This window comes from Zalophus californianus, chromosome 9 (assembly GCF_009762305.2).
Source record: "Zalophus californianus isolate mZalCal1 chromosome 9, mZalCal1.pri.v2, whole genome shotgun sequence".
Taxonomy (NCBI): Eukaryota; Metazoa; Chordata; class Mammalia; order Carnivora; family Otariidae; genus Zalophus; species Zalophus californianus.
This window is the reverse complement of record NC_045603.1, coordinates 32,437,973-32,460,781: the sequence shown is the minus strand read 5'-3', so window position 1 is coordinate 32,460,781 and position 22,809 is coordinate 32,437,973. Positions and strand designations below refer to the sequence as shown.

General features: G+C 34.2%; 1 protein-coding gene across 1 annotated transcript in view; it reads right to left on the bottom strand.

The window, feature by feature from the left end:
* Nucleotides 1-4,094, bottom strand: part of MGAT4C (MGAT4 family member C) — a 1,006,121-nt gene extending 1,002,027 nt beyond the window's left edge. Inside the window, exons 1-2 of the mRNA XM_035721958.1 lie at nucleotides 4,065-4,094; nucleotides 3,696-3,790 (exon numbers count right to left, since the gene is read on the bottom strand). The gene's annotated coding sequence lies outside the window, so the exon portion shown is untranslated. The remainder of the gene's footprint in view (nucleotides 1-3,695; nucleotides 3,791-4,064) is intronic.
* Nucleotides 4,095-22,809: the final 18,715 nt, after the last annotated feature.

Sequence of the window (22,809 nt, the reverse complement as noted above, 5' to 3'; positions counted from 1 at the left end):
GCTCAGCAGGGAGTCTGCTTCTCCCTCTGACTCTCCCCCCTCTCATGCTCTCTCTCTCTCTCTCTCTCTCTCTCTCTCTCTCAAATAAATAAATAAATAAAATCTTTAAAAAAAAAAAAAGAATTTGTGTATCTTCAGCACTTACCTCCCTACCTGGCATATGGTAGAAGCTCAAAAATGTTTCCTGAAATGCATAAACTGACTTTCTACCTAAAATACAAATCGACTAAAAAAATAAAAATAAAATAAAATACAAATAAACTATTAAAAAAAAAATCAATGGCATCCAAATCGGCAAAGAAGTCAAACTCATACTCTTTGCAGATGATATGACACTTTTTGTGGAAATCCCAAAAGACTCCACTCCAAAACTGCTAGAACTCATACAGGAATTCCGTAAAGTGGCAGGATATAAAATCAATGCACAGAAATCAGTGGCATTCCTATACACCAACAACAAGACAGAAGAAAGAGATATTAAGGAGTTGATCCCCTTTACAATTGCACCCAAAACCATAAGATACCTAGGAATAAATCTAACCAAAGAGGCAAAGGATCTTTACTCAGAAAACTATAAAATATTCATGAGAGAAATTGAGGAAGACACAAAGAAATGGAAAAACGTTCCACGCTCATGGACTAGAAGAACAAATATTGTGAAGATGTCAATGATACTTAGAGCAATCTATACATTCAACGCAATCCCCAACAAAATACCAGCTACTTTTTTCAAAGAAATGGAGCATAATCCTAAAATTTGTATGGAACCAGAAAAGACCCCCAAATAGCCAGAGAAATGTTGAAAAAGAAAAGCAAAGCTGGCGGCATCACAATTCTGGACTTCCAGCTCTATTACAAAGCTGTCATCATCAAGACAGTATGGTACTGGCACAAAAACAGACACATAGATCAATGGAACAGAATAGAGAGCCCTGAAATGGACCCTCAACTCTATGGTCAACTAATCTTCGTCAAATCAGGAAAGAATGTCCAATGGAAAAAAGACAGTCTCTTCAACAAATGGTGTTGGGAAAATTAGACAGCCACATGCAGAAGAATGAAACTGGACCATTTCCTTACACCACACACAAAAATAGACTCCAAATGGTTGAAAGACCTAAATGTGAGACAGGAGTCCAGCAAAATCCTAAAGGAGAACACAGGCAGCAACCTCTTCGACCTCAGCCACAGCAACTTCTTCCTAGAAACATCGCCAAAGGCAAGGGAAGCAAGGGCCAAAATGAACTACTGTGACTTCATCAAGATAAAAAGCTTTTGCACAGCAAAAGAAACAGTCAACAACACCAAAAGACAACCGACAGAATGGGAGAAGATATTTGCAAATGACATATCAGATAAAGGGCTAGTATCCAAAATCTATAAAGAACTTATCAAACTCAATACCCAAAGAACAAATAATCCAATCAAGAAATGGGCAGAAGGCCGCCTGGGTGGCTCAGTTGGTTAAGCAACTGCCTTCGGCTCAGGTCGTGATCCCAGGGTCCTGGGATCGAGCCCCGCATTGGGCTTCCTCCTCGGCGGGAAGCCTGCTTCTCCCTCTCCCACTCCCCCTGCTTGTGTTCCCTCTCTCTCTCTGTCTCTCTCTCTCTCTCTCTCTGTCAATTAAATAAAAATCTTTAAAAAAATAAAGAAAAAGAAATGGGCAGAAGACACGAACAGATATTTTTCCAAAGAAGACATCCAAATGGCCAACAGACACATGAAAAAGTGCTCAACATTGCTTGGCATCAGGGAAATCCAAATCAAAACCTCAATGAGATACCACCTAACACCAGTCAGAATGGCTAAAATTAACAAGTCAGGACTTGCCATTTGCAGCAACGTGGTTGGAACTGGAAGGTGTTACGCTGAGTGAAATAAGTCAATCAGAGAAAGACATGTATCCTATGACCTCACTGATATGAGGAATTCTTAATCTCAGGAAACAAGCTGAGGGTTACTGGAGTGGAGGTGGGGTGGGAGGGATGGAGTGGCTGGGTGATAGACATTGGGGAGGGTATGTGCCATGGTGAGCACTGTGAATTGTGCAAAACTGTTGAATCACAGATCTGTACCTCTGAAACAAATAATGCAATATATGTTAAGAAAAAAAAAAAAGAAGAAGATAGCAGGAGGGGCAGAATGAAGGGGGGTAAATCGGAGGGGGAGATGAACCATGAGAGACGATGGACTCTGAAAAACAAACTGAGGGTTCTAGAGGGGAGGAGGGAGGGGGGATGGGTTAGCCTGGTGATGGGTATTAAAGAGGGCACATTCTGCATGGAGCACTGGGTGTTATGCACAAACAATCATGGAACACTACATCACAAACTAATGATGTAATGTATGGTGATTAACATAACAATAAAAAAATTTAAAGGAAAAAAATTGGGTGATTGGGAGCAATAACATGGCACAGAGCAAGATAAATGTTTATAAATTTAAAACATTATTACATTTAAATGTCAATTACTTGTATGTTAAACATGTTTTATTTATATGAACAAAGGAGTAGAAGACAAAGAAACATTTACTTTTGGAAACCAATGAACCATATCATTTTAGGCTTCAGAAAATTATTTCCACAGGCATATAGTACCCAGTTAAGTATACTAAACACCTTATACTGTTACCAACTGTTGGAATCATTTATGTAAGTGCTATAACTTATTTAAACATTAAGGCATAAAAAAGGCAAATACAGAAAGAGTTCAATGAATTTCCTTCCCCCATGAATCACAACTTTTATGGATGTAGATCTATCAACAAAATGCATCGGTTTGAGTAAAATATATAGTTTTCAGTTTGATACCGAAATGAAAAATTACTTTATTTAAAAATCACTACCACAGCATATAATATTTATAAAGGTTGTTAAACAGCATTTAACAAAACAGATCAAGAGCAAGTGTTTTGGGGATTTGTTTTTGTTGTTCGCTTGCTATTGTATTTTTACCATAGTGGTATTTTCCTGTTACACAGTACATTATGGAGAAATGTATGATGTTTGAGGGAAAGATTGATTCTGACATTTATCATCTAAGGGATATGTTTGTCTTGCTAGGAAAATATTTTTAATAAGAATATAGTATGATAAATGCATTGCCATGAGCTAGATATCAAGGTTTTCCTGAACAATCTACTTTAAATGAAATGATCTGGAACAAGCCTGACACTTTCAAAAAAAACTACATGCAATTCTCTTATAAGATGATGACTCCCTTATTAGTGAAACTAAAATTATGATTTTATTATTTTATATTGCAATGCTGCAAAAATGCCTTAAAAGTAAGTTTGTGCCCTTAAGCCTCAAATGTGAACTCTCAGAGCTCATATATTAATATCTCTATTAATAGGAAACTGCATGAAAGTACCTACCATTTCCCTGGCAGCTTAAAATAGTGCTAACTAAACAGTGGCTGCTATCATGATTAGTTTTCAACTGATATGCATTGTATCCATATTCCCTTTTCCTAAATTATACATACCACCATCTTAAGAAGGAATTAAATTTCCATTTTAGGTTCCTATGTAAGAAGCTTGAAAGTTGCCACTTCTTACTAACAAGAAGCATAAAGCTGAACAGATGGAAAAATCAACTCATCTTGGATCCGTAAGAGAGGGGAGGACACAGGGTAACAGCTGTCCCCCAGACTGAAGAGACAGACAGGCAGATATAGGGAGTCAGTGCCTACCTGAGCAGAGACCGCTGCCGGAACTGGTTCCAGTGGAGGGGTAGGAAAAGCTGAACTTTAATTGATGAATTACTGGAGGCTCAGTGCCAGCAAGTCTGAGAGTTAAAAATTCCAAGGGGAACCAATCATCAGAATGGCCCCCGTAATGCTGTGAGATTTATCCCCAGAGGTCTGGCAGATTCCCACAATAAATATCAGAGAAAAATACCCTTGGGCTTCCAGCTGTGGAAGGGGAAAGGAACTATTTTGAATTATACCAGAGCACTCCGCTCTTAACAAGATCTGCCCTCAGGAGAAACTAATTAACCAGAACATAACCTGCTAAAGTGCTATCAGAGCCTAACTGCCCTGGAGAAGGGAAATACCTACCTCCAGCCTATTCTAGCCATCCTGTTCTACATAAGGGAGGGGGGGAGGCAAAAAAAAACAAAAAACAAAACTGAAAATGTGTACAAAATTCAAAGTCCAGAGGCACAGACTCACTTAAGACTGAGCTCTGATGATAGGACTATTAAAAGCTTCACTTCCCCCATCATCTCACCACCATGTTACTATTTATAGCAGTTTCCTTTACCCAGCACATCCTGTCAGCCAATTAAGAAAACATTACAAAGGAAAAAAAAGAAAGGAAACATTACAAAGGATATCAAATGGCAAAAACACAATTTGAAGTGCTGTAGCAAACATTGGAACCAGACATAGTTGGGATGTTGGAATTATCAGACCAAGATTTTAAAACAACTGTGATTAATATAACAAGGATACTAATGGATAAAATAGACAACATGCAAGAAGAGATGACCAGTGTAAACAAAGAAATAGAAATCCTAAGAAAAAAACAAAAAGAAATGCTAGAGATCACAGACCCTATAACAGAAATGAAGAATGTGTGTTTTCAACTTCTTTGGGTAAATAAAAAGGAATATGATTGCTTGATTTTAGTAAGAGCATGTTTCATTTTGAAAGTCAGTTTTAGTATATTAACAAAGCACCAAAGTGTCTTCCAAAGTGGCTGTACCATTTTATGTCCCACTAGCAATGAGTAAGAGTTCCTGTTGCTCCACATCCTCCCAAAATTTCATGTTGTCAGTGTTCCACATTTTGGCCATTCCAATAGTTGTGAATTGGTATATTATTATTGCTTTAATTTTCATTTCCCTGATGACATATGATTTGGATCATCCTTTCAAATGCTATTTTCCATCTGTATATCTTCTTTGGTGAGGTGTCTGCTAAGGTCTCTGGCCCACATTTTAATTGTATTGTTTATTCTCTTATCATTAAGTTTTAAGAGTTCCTTGAATATTTTGGATAACAGATGTGTCTTTGCAAATATTTCGCTCCAGTCCGTGGCTTGTCTTGTCATTCCCTGACACTGTCTTTTGCAGAGCAGAGGTTTTTAATTTTAATGAAGTCCAGCTTATCAATATTTCTTTTATGGATCATGTCTTTGATTTTTTTTTTAATCTGAAAAACTATCATCATACCCAGGGTTATCTAGGATTTTTCCTATGTTATCCTATGTTTTATAGTTTTACATTTTACTTTTAAGCTTATGATCCATTTTGAATTAATTTTTGCAAAAAGTCCAAGATCTGGTCTAGATTAATTAATTTGCATCTAGATATCAGTTGCTCCACCTCCATTTTGTTGGAAAAACTGTCATATCCCCAGTGAATTTATTTTGCTTCTTGGTCAAAATCAGTTGACTATATTTGTATCAGTCTATTTCTGGGCTCAATATTTTGTTGAATTGATCCACTTGTCTGTTATTTTAGAAATGTCACATTGTCCTTATTGCTGTTGCTTTATAGTAAGTTTTGAAGTCAGGTAGTGTCAGCCTTACAACTTTGTTCTTTTTCAGTATTGTATTGGCTATTCTGAGTCTTTTGCCTTTCCATGTAAACTTTAGAGTAAATTTGTTAATATCCATAAAATAACTTGCTGGGATTTTGATAATTTTCCTCCTATAGACCTTGTGCATATTTTGTTAGATTTATACCTAAGTATTTCATTTTAGGGGATATTAATGTAAATGACATTGTATTTTTAATTTTTAATTTCACTTGTTCAGGACCTAGAACACCAGCACAATGTTGAAAAGCACTGGTGAGAGGAGACAATCTTACCTGATCTTAGTGGAAAAGCTTTAAGTTTCTTACCATTACATATGATGTTAGCTGGAGGGGTTATTTATTTATTTACTTACTTACTTATATAGTTATTTATTAATACATATTCCTTATAAAGTTGAGAAAGTTCCTTTATATTCCCAGTTTACTGAGAGTTTTTAGCATGAATGGGTGTTGGATTTTGTCACATGCTTTCTCTGCATCTATTGATGTGATAGTGTGCTTTTTCTTGTTTAGTATGTTTATGTGATGAATTACATTAATCTTCAAATGTTGACCAGCCTTCCATACCTGGGATAAATCCCACTTCATCACCATGTACAATTATTTTTAAACATTGTTAGGTCCAATTTACTAATACTTTCTGAGGATTTTTGCATGAACGTTTATGAGAAATGTTTATCTTTAGTCTTCTTTCTTATAATATCTTTGTCTGGTTTTGATATTAGGCTAACACTGGCCTCATAGAATGAGTTAGGAGGTATTTCCTCTGCTTCTACACTCTGAAAGAGATTGTGGAGAATTGGTATAATCTCTTACTTAAATGTTTGGTAGATGTTCACTAGTGAACCCCATCTGAACATGTTTGGTAGAATTCACTAGTGAACCCCATCTGAGCCTGCTGCTTTCATTTAGAAGGTTATTAATTATTGATTCAATTTCTCTAATGGCTACTGACCTAATATTGTCGATTTCTTCTTGTGCAAATTACATCTTTCAAGGAACTGGTACTTTTCTTCTAAGTTATCAAATCTGTGGAGATAGAACTGTTCATAGTATTCCTTTATTATCCTTTAATGTTGATGAAATCCATAGTAATCTCCCCTCTTTTATATCTGAGATTAGTAATCTGTGTCCTACCTCCCCCCCTCCTTTTTTCTTAGCCAGATAGTGTTTTATCAACTTTGTTGAATTTTTCAAAGAAACAGCCTCTGGTTTCATTGATTTTCTCTATTGATTTTCCATTTTTAATTTCATCAATTTCTACTCTAATTCTTTCTTTTCTTTTTATTTTGGATTTAATTTGCTCTTCTTTTTCTAGTTATCTAAGATGGAAACTTACATTATTGATATTAGAACTTCTCTTTTTTTTCTAGTAAATGCACTCAATGCTATAAAATTCCCTCCAACCACTGACTTGACTGCATCCCATAATTTTGGTAAGTTGTGTTTTCATTTTCATTTTATTCGAAATACTTTTAAATTTCTCTTGAGATATCTCCTTTGATCCATGTGTCATTTAGAAGTATATTGTTTAATCTCTATGTATTTTGGGATTTTCCTGTTACCTTTCTGTTATAGATTTCTAGTTTAAAAAATCTAGTTTGATTTCTAGTTTAATTGCATTTGGTCTGAGAGCATACATATTTGATTTCTTTCTTTCTTTTTCTTTCTTTCTTTCTTTCTTTCTTTCTTTCTTTCTTTCTTTCTTTTTCTTTCTTTCTTTCTTTCTTTCTTCTTTCTTTCCTTTCTTCTTTCTTTCTTGTTTGTCAAGGTGTTTTTTATGTTCCAGAATGTGATATATTTTACTGAATGTTCTATGTGAGCTTGAGAAGACAGTGTATTCTGTTACTGTTGGATGAAATTGTCTATAGATGTCAATTATCAGTTGATTACTGGTGTTATTCAATTCAACTCTGTCCTTACAGATTTCCTGCCTGCTGGATCTTCCACCATATTTTTAAATTGCAAACAAGAAAGCACTCTTCCCTCCATAGAAGCTATTGAAAAATACTAAGTTGAATTCAAGAAAAGAATATTTTTGGAGCACCAAAATGATGTAGTTTCCCAATATTCTAGCATAACACAAAGGCAGATCTTTGTTTATTTCTTTATTTCTACATTGTCTATATCACAATAGATGTACATGTCACACACAAAAAAATCTGTAGGCCAAATGATAAGACATTCTTATAAAGTGGTTTTCACAATTAGGCCACAGCTTAAGATTTCAATGAGAATAGCTCTTCTCTTTTCCTTTCTACTATCTAAAAGAAGCTATTTCACCTTTCCTTTTCTCAAAGGAAAATAAGGATTCAAAGAAACTAAGAACAGAGAATTTTAAAAAATTAAGTTTATCTCTCAGAAAAAAAATGAATTAAATTACAAGCTTCTGAAACAATAGGTGAATGACATGCCTTCTTTATTTTTGTCAGAATGCAAATAAATCTATTTTAATAATATCTACTTTGTTGTAGCAAAGTAGTTACTTTTTTCCCATCTGTTCATAGAATGCTTAAGTAGGCACTGTGTAAAGATGCCTGAATAAAATTATTTTTCAAGTGAATGCAGCAAATTAAATACATTAAAAAATGATATTAACTTATTAATAATAACAATAATAATAATAATTACTCTAGCTTAACAGTAAACAGATTAAATCAAATGTCTATGGCAAAAATCTTACATTAGTTTCCCAACTGGTGAAAAAGAAAATTTGGGGGTATTAAATTAGAAAAAGAAACTAGGGAATTCCTTTTTGTTTCTTAGTGTGCGTGTACATTTTTAATTCCTTGAAACAGAATTGAAAAGGCATATTATCTTTTCAAATATGTAACAACTTTTATTGCTAAAATTAAAGACTTAATACTCCAAATTACACAGGTGTAATTCCACTATAAGATCCCCTTGTAATGCACATATAGATTGCCTCCATTTATCTCTAGAAATTTTCCCAAATGCCTACTGTATAATCTGAGTACTGCCTTAGCTCTGCTGATGATCATATGATCATAGCACATTATATGGCCTCATAAGGCAATTATGAGAGGGAGAGAGGTAAGGGGGAAAGGAATGGTCTTAACAATATGACAAGTACTGGGCGCCTGGGTGGCTCAGATGGTTAAGCGTCTGCCTTCAGCTCAGATCATGATCCCAGGGTCCTGGGATCGAGTCCTGCATTGGGCTCCCTGCTTCTTGGGAGCCTGCTTCTCCCTCTGCTTCTCTCTCTCTCCCTCTCTGTCCGTCTCTCATGAATAAATAAATAAAATCTTAAAAAGAAAAAAAACAATATGACAAGTACTATATTTGCATTATGAATAAAGTGTTGGAGGAACACAAAAGAAAGCTGCTATTTCTGTCTGTGAAGGTTTGTGTATAGGCCCAAATAAATGAAATGACACATGGGGCTTAGCATTTGAAAAAGGAATTTTTATAAGTGGAGTGAAAAGTAAGGACATTTAGGATTTATGGAAGATATATTCACTGTGTAGGTGAAGAAAAACATAAATATTAAAGAACTAGAAAAGTAAATTATAAAGAAATAATGACATTGCAAATATTCAGTAGAGCATAAAGAGTCTGTAACAAGGACTGGCAACAGGAGATGTCTACAGCAGGGTGAGGAATAAGGAAGTACAGTGTATTGAGATTTAAAAACGAATCATTCATAAAATAATTGCTACATAATTGTTGAAGTGACTATTGAGTTTCAAAATATAGTAACCTTGAAACTAGGATGGAAATACATTACTTATACCTTAATAAACTTTGTATGCTACCTGGAAGAATACCCACACTCATTCAAGAATAAATTCACAGCAGTTCAAAATCATTCAGTATTGCTTCGGGCACAGTTTCTGTCTCCGGCTCCTTTGGTACTTCATATTACTGTGTTTAAATAATAGATTAGAAATAAACAATGTTCGCACAGTGATTGTAAAGAAAAAGAAACAGAATTTGTGTTCATTTTTATTCTGATTCCACTTGGAGTTTTTATTTGCGTTTAAAATTTAAAGCAATGGGTGGAAACCATGAGTGCAATGTCTTGTTTTGTTGAGGATATTTTAGCAATTTCTTTAAAATTTAAATTTCTTCTTCTCTTTACTCTTTGTATTTGTTAAAACTAAGAGAAGAAAGCATTGCATTGGTGTTACAATTTGCTATTTGTCTGTATCTTTTACAGACATTCTAGTCAGTTTTATTAAAATTCACTAATGAATTATTGTGAAGTTATTGATGAACATGATGGATCATGGTAAGTCCATGTTTTTCCATTTAAAAATAAATTAATTGAATGTAAGTCAAGTAAAACAGTACTCTTTTCTCTCTTTTTTGTATTATATTCTTTCATTATTTCAAAATTTTTCTTACTTGATTATTTTTCAATGGCAGGAATATAAAAATAAAGTAGAGCAAAAGAAAATTTTCACTGCCTGCATTTATTTTCTAGCCATTATTTTCAGTTCATTTCACAGTTATTACTAAATATAAATTTACTGTAATAGGAAGAAATAAAAATTGATCCACTCTACTTGTCCAGTATGCTAGGTATACTCCACAGGGATCAGTAAACTTTTTCTGTGAAGAGCCAGACAGTAAATATTTTAAGGTTTGTAGGCCATACTGTCCCTGTGACAACTACCAAATTCTGAAGTTGTATAATGATATCAGTCATAGACAATGCATAAGGAAATGTGTTTGGCTGCTTTCCAATAAAATTTGATTTGTAAAAACAGGCAGTGAACTGGATTTGGCCCTCTGGTCACAGTTTACTGAAATTTGGTCTATTCAGAATATAAGCAACAGTCATGTTCTAATAAGGAAACACTTTATATATCATTTTCTTAAAGTAGTTTAATTACTAAAATGGGAGAGTGAGAAATCACTAAATAATTCAGTACTTTTTACAGGAAGGTAATAAACTTTCTTTTGTCAGAAGGGGGAAATTAGGCTAACCAAAGTCTCTTCATAAACATCTATTTCTCAACTTATCTTTTAATCCTAATGATATAAAATACATATTAGGGGATTTACCTATATTTGAAGATACAAAAATGCTGCATTATATATAACCTAGTCTCTTAAATAAATATATTTGGTTTGTCAAAATCAATTTACTAGAGTATTTCAAAAGCTGGATTTATCCTTCTAAATTTATCTATTTAAATGTACTCTGTATTTGCACATACAAAAGAATAAAAAAGATTGAAATTAATACAGAATTTTTATGATAATCAATAATTCAAAAACACCTATTGATGGCTATGAAAATGTTAGGAACATGTTAGAAAGGTAAGAAAAAAAATGGGCAAGAATCCTAAAATTGACAATGACATTTGTTCTATTAGGTTTTCTTCCTTGCTTCGGAAAGATCATATTCACCATGAGATTTGTAGTCATTTAGAAGACCGCTGGATTTCAGGCACAAAAATGTTGCTTTTATAATTATCCCCAGTTTTACTTCTTAGCAATGTAACCTTGATATCTCCTTTTCTTGCTTGATGTTTACTCTCTGTATTACTTTCTGCATGACCAAAGTAAAATCACCTTTGGGGGAGTTTTCAATGGCACTAGTTCCAAAATTTAAAGTATCACTAACAGTGTAATTTGAATTTGCATTCTTAGACCCTATACCCATATTTTCTGCTATAATGTTTGGGGCAGGGATCAGAAATCTGATTTTCTTTTTACTTAGGAAGTGCAGTGGTCCATGGATCAAATCTAAGAAATACTTCACATGTGAAAGGCATTGTAAAGGTGCAATATGCAAGGCAAAGTAATACTAAAAGAAAAAAATTTAGTTCAGTGGATGAATAATTTTCAAAATGTGGAAGGTTTTTACTTGATTTTTTAGAGAAAATTGAAAAAGAGTTGCATAAAAAATGAATTATTTTTGTTTGCTTTTATTTTTCTAGTTAATTTAGGAACAACAGAAGAAATGTCATCTGGATTTTATATACACACATTAATCTCCTTTATTTGGTACAAAATTTCTGAATTTCCTATGTTGACATTTGAAATAACTATTGCAAAACTTAGTATTTATTAAGCAACGTATGTTACTTTGTCTTATTTTTTTCCCTTACCTTATTCTTTAAAGAGACTTATATGTTTAGGAGTAGACTTGTAATAAAGATTGACTTTATCATGGGATGTCAGAAGTGAATGCTGTTTTATACTGTTGCATCCTAGGATCATAAAATAGAACAGGCTGTCCTCCTGCAGGAAGATTCGCCTTTACACTTTACCACCTAAGTTCACAGCAAAGATCGGGGAGAAAAAAAAATCTAACACCTTTTATTATTTACTTCACTTATAAATACCATACAGGAAGAATAAAAGAATCTTAATGAAGAGAAGGGATATTCGATCATTTCTCATCTCACACCAAATAAAGTTTATTACTCTGATTTCATACCACAGACTTATAGAATTGTATCATCTCATTGGTCTTCTTGATTGAGAATAAATGCTTCATTAAATTTAAATATAGCAACCTAATAACAATAGTAAAACCAGAGAGAATAATGTCTGACATTAAAAGGATCACACACATCACTCTTTGGAACATAATTTCTAGAGAAAATGCAAATTTTAATGTTCACAATTGCATAATAAATGCAAAGAATTATGGTATGGCATAAGGATATAATAAACTCAAACTTAGTTTGAGAACAATTTTCAGTGTAAAGAGATCTTGTTGATTGTTTTTTGAAACGGGAACTGTAGACAAAAGAACAAATAATTATAATCCCGGGGTTACTGGCTGTGGCCACTAGGTGAATAGTGATGAGCCTCACTGAGATGAGCAATAATGGAAGAGGAAGAGTGTGTGCTTTTTGAGGAGAGTGCAGGCAGACTTCAGGTTTTTCACACATGGAGTATGAGGTGCACTGGAGGACTCCAAATGGAGATGCCAAATAGGAAGATGGCTATATGTATTGGGAGTTCAGAAAAGTCTGGGCTGGAGATGACCCCCAAAACTATTTCCCTGGCCTCAGACACAAATAGTCAATGCCTACTGGACATCTTCACTTATATAGCTCAAAATTGTGAATAATTTAGTAAATTCATTGCCTAACCCAAAATATGCCTAAATCTAATTTTCACCAATTATTCCCTATTTCATTATAAATGGCATTTCTAATTATCTAGTTCTATAAACCAGAGACTTAAGAAATTCATTCCTGAAAGCCATCTCTGACATTTTCAGAAACCCAAGGCTCATCTTACACATTCAACATTCCTATTATCAGGAATTACATAGGAGAATTCACAGAGCTGTGCCAGGGAAATAAGCACAGAAAAAAAAAAAAAAAAAAGGAAAAAAAAAAGATTTCCTGGGATCTAGAGAGAAGTATGAATGTGCCCATACAGAAATGAATGAGTTCCAATTCTATTTCTATTTTTTAAAAATCCTGTTCAAAAGTCATGTTCCAAGGAGAAAACATATGACTGGCTTAACTTGGATTACATACACATTCTCTGGCAAGGGGAAGGCAGAACAACTTGATCAACAGCACTACCAGCGCATTCAGTGGAGGAGACATAATCCTCCAAAAGTAAATTAAAGTGCTTTTACAAAAGACTCTGCAATTTATGATAGATGGCCAAAATTTGAAAAACCTTGTATTCTGCCTCAGGACCTTTATTCTGCTGCCACCACTACCTACAATACTTTTATCTTCCTTTTGGTAAGTTAATACCTGCTTCTGATTTCAGCTCAAATATATGTCCCCAAAGAAACCCTTCCCATATCAGATCTAGCTGCCATACACTCACTGAGTGGAGTGTATTTTTCCTAAATAACAAATGATCACAGATTATATTCAGCAATTTATTTCTATGATTATTTGATTAAGGTTAATGAGCATATCACTTTTGCACAGATTGGTAAAAGAATAGACAGATCAATGGGGTAAAATAGAGACCCCAGATATAGACTGGCACAAATATAGTCAACTGATTTTGACAAAAGAGCAAAGGTAATACAATGGAGCAAAGATCATCTTTTCAACAAATGGTACTAAAACAACTGGACAACCATAAAAAATGAATTCCTAATGCAGCACTGACCTAGTGTAAAATGCAAAACTATAAAACTAGAAGATAACAGGAAAAAGCCTAGATGACTATGAGTATGGTGATGACTTTTTAGTTATAACACCAGCACCATCCATGAAAGAAATAATAGGTAAGTTTGACTTCATTAAAATTAAAAACTTCTGTAAAAGACAATGTCAAGAGAATAAGACAAGTCACATCTGGAAGAAGAAACTTACAAAAGACATACCTGCTTCCCAAACTACACAAAGAACTCTTAAAACTCATCCATAAGGACATAAACAACCCCATAAAAACACAGACCAAAGACCTTAACAGACGCTACACCAAAGAAGATACAGGGATGAAAAATACACATATAAAGTTATGCTCCACACCATATGTCATCAGAGAAATACAAAATAAAATGATATATGACTACTCACCTATTAGAATGGCCAAAATTCAGAACACTAGAAGATCAAATGCTGGCAAGGACATGGATCAAGAGGAACTCATTCATTGCTGGTAAGAACATAAAATAAGTATAGCAACATGGAAAAACAGTTTGGAGGTTTCTTGCACAATTAAATATACTCTTATCATATGATCCAGCAAGCATGCTTCTTGATATTCACTCAAAGGATTTGAAAACATGTCCACACAAAGACCTGCACACATATGTGTACATCATCTTTACTCACAATTTCCAAAAGTTATAAGCAACCAAGATGTCTTTCAGTAAGTGAATGGATAAAGAAACTGTGATGATATATCCAGACAATGAAGTATTTTTCAGTGCTAAAAAGAAATGGGCTGTCAAGTGATGAAAAGATGGAAAAACTTAAGTGCATCTTACTAAGCAAAGGAAGCCAATCTGAAAAGGCTACATACTATATGATTCCAACTCTATGCCATTCTAGAAAAGACAAAACTATGGAATAGTAAAAAAAGATCAGTGGTTTTCCGGGGGTGAGGGGAGGGAAGGATGAACAGGCAAAGCATGGAGTATTTTTAGGGCAGTGAAAATATTCAGTCTGATGTTATAATGACAGATATAGGTCATTATAAATTTGTCCAAACAGAATGTACAACACCAAGAGTGAACTCTAATGTAACTTATGGATAATGTAATAATGATGTGATGGCTAACAGATATGGTCTCATTAGTTGTAATAAATGCACCCCTCAGATGGAGGATACTGATGGCAAGGGAGGCTTTGCCTGTTTAGGGAAAGGGATTATATGAGAAATCTCTGTATCTTCCTCTCAATATTGAACTAAAACTGCTCTGAAACATAAAGTCTGCTTTTAAAAAGTAAGCATCGTATGGGAACATTTCAGGAATGAACAATGAAATAAAAACCCAACGGGACATCCAGGCCAGTAGGAGGACACCAGGATTCTGGTAAATACCATGGAGCCTCAGGAAATGTATTTTAAGGAAGAAGCAGCCATGCCACACAACCCAGGTGAAACATAAACTAGGATGGATTTTAAAACAACAACAACACTGGGTTTATCAGAAAACTTATTAATAATCTTTGGAGTAAGTTTCAGACAATTAATGGGGGAGGGAAGAACTGAGAAACAGAAATTACTCATAGCTTAGTTTGGAAAAGTTCATAACATAACGGACAGGGATAGGAATCCCAAGGCTTTTTTCTGTATTTTGTATATCCTTCACCGTTGTATTGCTGCTGCAGTGTTTGAGAAGAAACAAACCTGAAGAAGTTTAAGTATCCATGTAAAAAAGTTAAAATTAAAGGAATTTTGAACATGTGAGTGAAAGAAAGAGTAAGTCGACTGGAGGAGTGTAGGAAGGGGGAAAATCTTCAGATAAGAAGGGACTTCTCCCATTTTAAGGCAGGAGGGTAGCAAATAGCTGTCAGTGCAAATAAGACTAGAGGCTTAGAACTAGAACTTTGATGGAGTTTTGACCGATGTGGCCTAGGGAGGACAAGTTCATTTGGCCATTAGTGTAATCGAGGCAAAAGGGGGATGAGGGGCTTGGAGGGTACCACCAGCAACAAAAGAAATAAAAAAGATGGGAGAAAAAGCCCAGAAATTTAAAATGACAGGCAGCATTGGCTTCCAGCTTCATGGTTCTTGAAGTATAATCATATTTTTCCCTCTTTAAGAAAAGAACTGAAAATTACAAACCCCAAAAGAAGTACAAGGCCTTGGGAGGCCTCTGTGCTTGTGAGGGACACTGAAGTTTAAATTTCTTTAGCTTTATGGGTAAATCTGCTTCTCACCACAAGACTTACTGATGAATTTGGCATGGAGAAGGAGTGGAAGAGTTTGCATTTTTTAAAAAGCCTGCCCTGGCTGTGCTATAGAGAATGGACTGGAATGGAGATGGAGAAGTTGGGAAGTAAAGGAAAAGAAAGCAAGAGAAAGGAGACTAAAACACACAAAGAAAATATCTATTTTTCTTCCCACAAAACGAGCCCAATTAGCAACATAGTGAATTCTTTGTTTGCTAAAGGCAGATTAACATTTTTAAGTTTTTTTCCAAAATATAGTAAATAATAGTCCTGCCCTATTTGAAATAATCAGATATTGAATATAAAGGTTTTATGATATTCATTTGCTTAGAGTCTTTTGGCAAACAATATGTTTAACAAAATTCCTTCAGATAAACTTCAAATTGATGCAGAATAAATATGTGTGTGATGTCAAATTTTCTCTTAGTAATATTCAACAGGAACAAAATTGTTTAAGAGTGGCATGAGGTTTGTTTTTTTTTAAGTTGGAAATTTTGTTGTAATAATTTTAGATTCACATGAAGTTGTAAGAAATAATATGGAGAGATTCCTTATATACTTTGTTCAATTTCCCCCAAAGGCATCATTTTGAAATACAATAGGGTAATATCACAACCAATATACTCATATTGATATAATACTCTATCTTATTAAGATTTGTTCTGTTATACTTGTAGTCATTTTGGTGTGTGTCTATGTGTGCTTTCTTAAGTTCTATATAATTTCACCACATGTGTAGGGTTTTTGTATCACCACCACAGTCAAGATACTAAATAATTTTACCACCACATACATGAGGTATCGTAAAGTGAAATTATATGAAATATTTTATTTCTCTATGCACTAAATTGAGAAGAGATATCTTCCCCATTGACTTTATTATACAAATTAGTCATAAATTAGTGAATTACAGTTTTATAAACTCAAATAGTAAGAACATCTGAAGCAGCATCACCCTTGCCATCTTTATTTCTTACAACAAAATGTAACCACCAATTAGTGGCAATGATTTAAAAACATGACAAATCAGGAATAAGACCAGTTTCTAAGATATTGCAATAAGTCAGATATTAGAATCAAATTAATAGAAAAGATACTAAGCACAGTAGACATTGTATATTAACTGATTTCTGACATAACCATTTCAACAGGTGCTCTTTCCTTACCTTAAAAACAAACAAAAACACATGTATAACCTCAGGAGAAGGGGCATTGTGCTCATTTTTTATATAGTAAAGGTGGATTTTGCCAATGGAAAACATTTATGTGAAGTACATGCTTAAAGCACAATTATTCAAGTTACATAGTGTGTAGAATATATCCTGTGTAAATATGTGAAGTGTTACATCACATTTAAATAAAGATATATTTTGCTACCATTTCTACAAAGTTCATGTTTAAAGTATAATTATTCATGTAACAGACTATTTAGAATATGTGCCGTATAAATATGTAAATAGTTATATTTTGTATTTGTACTTTCAAAGGAGCTTTCTTTAAAAGAGAATTACTGTTTGTATTTGAAATATTTTGTTTGATTTTGCTTTGGAAACATTCCTGGGGTTGGGGTGGTGGGAGAGAGAGCAAAAGTAGAGTACATTTACCATACTCTCTTCCACAAGAAACTTTTTTCCATGTAGAAGTTAGACTTAAATTGAGGGCGCCTGGGTGGCTCAGATGGTTAAGCGTCTGCCTTCGGCTCAGGTCATGATCCCAGGGTCCTGGGATCGAGTCCCGCATCGGGCTCCCTGCTCCTTGGGAGCCTGCTTCTCCCTCTGCTTCTCTCTCTCTCTGCTCCTCTGTCTCTCATGAATAAATAACTAAAATCTTAAAAAAAAAAAAAAGAATACTTAAAAAATAAAAAAAAAATAAATAAATAAATTGAGTACATCACCTTCCTTACTTGCATTTTCTAAGTTCAAGGGCATAGGCTTTAGTATAGTTCATCTTCATGGACATTGGTGTGAAAATGTGTTATTCCCTGAAGCTGATGAGCCCCGTGGAGGCTGAAACCTCATTTCTGGCCTGATGACTATTGGCTGCATTTCAGTCTTGGATGGAGAACTCAGAATGTCTACTTGTCGGGGTAAGATTTTTGTGGTATGTGTTAGGTGTGGTCATGTTCCTACTTGGGGCCAGGAATCACTGCAAATTGGCTAGAGACTTGTACACCGAAATCCAAATTTATGAGCCAGATAGATAAATAGATAGGTAGCCAGAAGAAAGAGCTTATGCCTGGGAATGACAATTGAGTGGCTAAAGAGTAGATTGTATACATTGAAACAAGTGAGATATTTGATGATTGTATAGTTTTGTAGGATGATGTCCTAATTTTTAGGAAATACACACACAAGTATTTATGGGTTAAACAGACATTATATCTACAACATACTCTAAAAACATTCAGAAAAAATAATATATGTGCATTTGTATGTGCATGCACGTGTGCAAGTTTGTATGTGCACACGAGGGGTAAAATAATATAAATGTGATAAAGAATAAACATTTGAGAAACCTGAGGTCTTTGACTCCACATCCAATGTACAGCCCATGCCGGGCTTGATCCCATGACCATGAGATCATGAGCTGAGCCAAATCAAGGTAGGTCTCATAATGGACTGAACCCCCCAGGTGCCCCATGAATCCCTGATTTTCTGATTTTAATGAATTTATTACAAAGCTATTAACATATGGCTGTTTATTAATTACTAGATCCCATGGGCTTGCACTTTAGTGAATATTGCTCAAAGAATGCTTGATACAGAAATGTGTAAATCTTAGAAGTGACAGGATATTAACATAGATGGGAGATAGGAATTAAAACACATGCTTACGTGGCTCAGATGGTTAAGCATCTGCCTTCGGCTCAGGTCATGATCCTGGAGTCCTGGGATCAAGGCCCGCGTCAGGCTCCCTGCTCCTTGGGAGCCTGCTTCTCCCTCTGTCTCTCTCTCTCTCTGTCTCTCATGAATAAATAAATAAAATCTTTAAAAAAAAAAAGAAATTTTCCATATATTGGAAATGCAGTTCAATAAGTCCTAACTCTGCTGAAAAGTAGCCTGTTTTTATAGCAGACTTGGAACAGAAAAAAGGTTTTTCCTAATCCAAATCCAATTGATGTATATTTAAATTTTTCTAATTCTTTTGAATTGTTAACTACCAACAACCACCACATAAACTGGTTTTAGGAAGAATATTTATAAAACTCCTAGAATACGTTATTTTTCTAATCTGTGTTTGCTATTAGAATGTATATTGTATTTACACATAATTGTATCTCTCACATCCCTCCAAAGGCAATGATGATGATGATGATGATAACAACAATAATAATATCATCTATAGAGGATTTACCACATTCTAGGCTGAGTAGTAAATATTTAGTGTGAATTGCCTTATATAGTTTTTACAGAAGCCATGTAGAGTTAAGTCACTTGAGAAAAATGATGTTAAAATGGTTTAAAGAACTCATCCAATTTCACAAGGATGATAAATGTTAGAAACAGAATTTGAACCAGGGACTTTTAAGTCCAGAACCTTTGTTTTTAACTACTTTATCCTATTCCTGCTTCTAGACAAATAAATACACTGTATGGCAGGCTTGAGATTATTTAATGCTACTTCTAAATTCAGCAATGATTCCTATATTAGACTTACCTTCAGAGTCAGATTTGCAACAACTTTGCACATCTAAATGTTACTTTACATCTCAGTTCAAACTTAAATTTCAAATAACTTCAATTCTTGAAAAAAAAATGCGTTCATGTTTACTTAAAAAAATATTGTTTGGGACTCAGGAGAAGATATTACATTTCAACATGTAACAATTTTCTTATCTAAGTATGTTTTCCAAATATAACATGAACATCTTTTAATTAATTAGTAAATTTAAGATGTTATTTAATAAATATTGATGTAGATATCACTTATAATTCTTGTAGTATTTTAAAAACATGCATACTTCAATTGGATAAAAATCTTCTTTTGTATAGCATATCATTACTTATTCATGAATCTAATCATAGCTCTTTCCCAACATATCCTACCAGAGATAATATGCATGTTCTTTCCCTTCAGCTTTCAGTGTTTTATTCAAGATGACAGAGTTAGACTCAATTTTCCCATCTCTTAACTCTGCCCCTGGAGAATCTGTCTACCTCCAATGGAGTTCCCTTTGTGTCACTCTATTACAGAGAGTTCAATGAATCACATAAAAGTACTACTAGTTTTCATTTGTTGCGTGCCTACTAGTTTTGGGAGTTCAGTTAAAACTTGAAAAATCACTCTTACAATGCTACAGTGCATTTAATTACTGTCTTGCTGGTATAGTTTTTTATTTTTTATCCTAGTTAATCATAGTTTTATTGTTTATAAAAAGTTCATTATGGAAGTGTGTTTAATGGTTATCTGCTAGCATTTTTAAATGGCATAGTGGTAATCAGCCCTCAAAGGACTGTGTCTACCTAAGGTTAGCTGAAAAACACAGCAGCCTAATTAGCATCCCAAATCACCACCCAGCCATCTGTTATCTCTAGGCAAAGCAGAAGAAAATGTAAATGTCTAGGAAATAAGGGCTTTGAGTGAAAAGTCCTGATCTTTAATTTTTAACTTTTTTTCATTATCCTCATAGTATTTGTATAGTCTTTGTACGGCAGTATAGTATGCTGCTGATGAAAAGTTTTCTTTTCTGATATCCTTCTATTTTTGACAAGTGCATATAAGGAAAGGTGTCAGAGATGGCAGAGCCAGGGAATCATAACACACACATAGCACTTCAGTCTATTTTTAAAGATCAAAAATAGGTGGACAAACAGAATTTCACTCCCTAGAGCTACCATCTGACACCTTGTGCTGACATAAACTCATTATAGAAATGACACATTTTTCAAATAGGTGACATAGTTGGTTACAAGATTTGAAAATTACACTGCTCTTATCTTACCAGGAACCACTATATATATTTTTCACACACAGCTCAATTTACATCTAAACAACCTGTTTTGATACGAAACAAGTGAATGGTGTTGCAATGTTCTGGCCTTCTGAGGAAAAAAAATTCTCTTTTAAACCTGGTATTACTCTTCTTTGTCCTGCAGGGATTCCCTGATACCAAAGACAAACCTAAAACTTCATTATGGCTACGCTAATGAAGCACTGGAAATACAAGTGAGGAAGCGGTGTACAAAATAGCTTACAATGGCAAAAAGGTAATACAACTTAAACCCCTCTCAACTTTCTATTTTCCTCTCCTACTGAGGCAGCTACTTTGAACATCAAAACCATTTATAAACATTCTATGCTGCATCTCAAGAAAGTATTATGATTTTACCTAGAAAAAAATGTCCTTTCAATTCTTATTCTTTTTAGGTACACCAGAAATATACAACAATCAGTTAATAGTTAAAATATTTTAGGTAATGTAAAGATTCTGTTGTCCAAGAAATTATATTGAAATACCACTAGAAATCTTATGCTATTATATAGTCATTGTTATGTAACTTGGAAGTGACCTTATTCTTATGGATTGTACCGCAGTGATATATGATAATAGATTAAAATGATAAGACTATGAGAGAATAAAATATGATATCTTTATTACAAATTTTAATACTGAACTGATAAAATATTTTATTATTTTAGATTACCACTTACTCTCATATTTTATTATTCTAGGGTAGTATCCTGCATCAGACAGCATAATAATAAGCATTGAAATGTACTTTCTCTTGCTGGCTCACTTATTCATTCAACAATAGATTATTGAGTACATATTATATTTTAAGCAACATCTTAAATTATACTCCTAAGACTAGGAGTATACAGTTAGTCCAACTTCTTAGTTCCATAGTGTATTAGCTAGTGTGTGTGAGGGAGATTCATCAAATAATGACATAATGGAAGGAAAAACACAAAACAAAGCAAATAAATCTATGTGGATATATAATGGAATCTGACCTAGCCTGAGGAGAGGTTGAGATTAGACACATGAGAAAGCAACCCTTGACATGAAGTCTGAAGGATAAGAAGAAACTAATTGAGCAAAGAAAAAGGGGGGAAAGGTGCCTGAGAGTATGAACCTCACATGTAAATATTCTGTGTTATGAGAAAGTATAACATGTTTAAGAAACTAAAAAAAGACCAGGGAAAGGAAAAGTAAGTTAGACAACATGAAGTTTATAAGGTAGTCAAAGGGATGTCATGCACTGGTCTCAGTCCTAAAAACACTGGTAAGCCAACAAGTGGTTTTATGCCACCAAGTAATATAGTCAAGTGTGTGTTTTGAAAAGAACTCTGCAGTTGTGGAGGGGATCTACAGTGATAGTAATGAACATGGTTTAGAAGCTACTGTGCTAGTCTGTAAAGCCCATGGAGTTAAGAAGTTATTTGACAGAACTTAATAAATTGACACCTGCCTTGTGATTTTTTCAATTATATAACCCTGTAGAGACTTTATTTCTTTATATGTAAAGTCACAAATATCATTAATTCATTTGTGGCTTGATAGGACTGATCAGTGAAATATGATAGATGATCTTACGGGTTTATCTCCTTTCCTTCTAAACCCATTATGTTAGTCTTCAATGCCCCTCCCCATCCCATCAAAATTAAGCATGAATACATGATTTATATCAACTACAACAAGACTAGAGAAGGAGCTAATGGAAATCGTTGATGACATAACATGGAAGAAAGGGGAAACAGGTCCCATGCAACCAAAACCTAGCAAGTTAAATTCTATTTGATCTTTTTTTTAGAAAATCTTTTTTTCCACGCAGGCACTCTGTTTACTCAGCCATCTGCCATCAGGGGACTGAGTACATTGCAGAGTCAGAAAGAACACTCTCCCTCAATTCGATATACCCCTTGTGTAAGCAAGCAAGTCTTCACGGATCTACTTAATCAGATTAGAATCTTTCAAAAGATCACTTAATGCCTTGAGTGTCCATT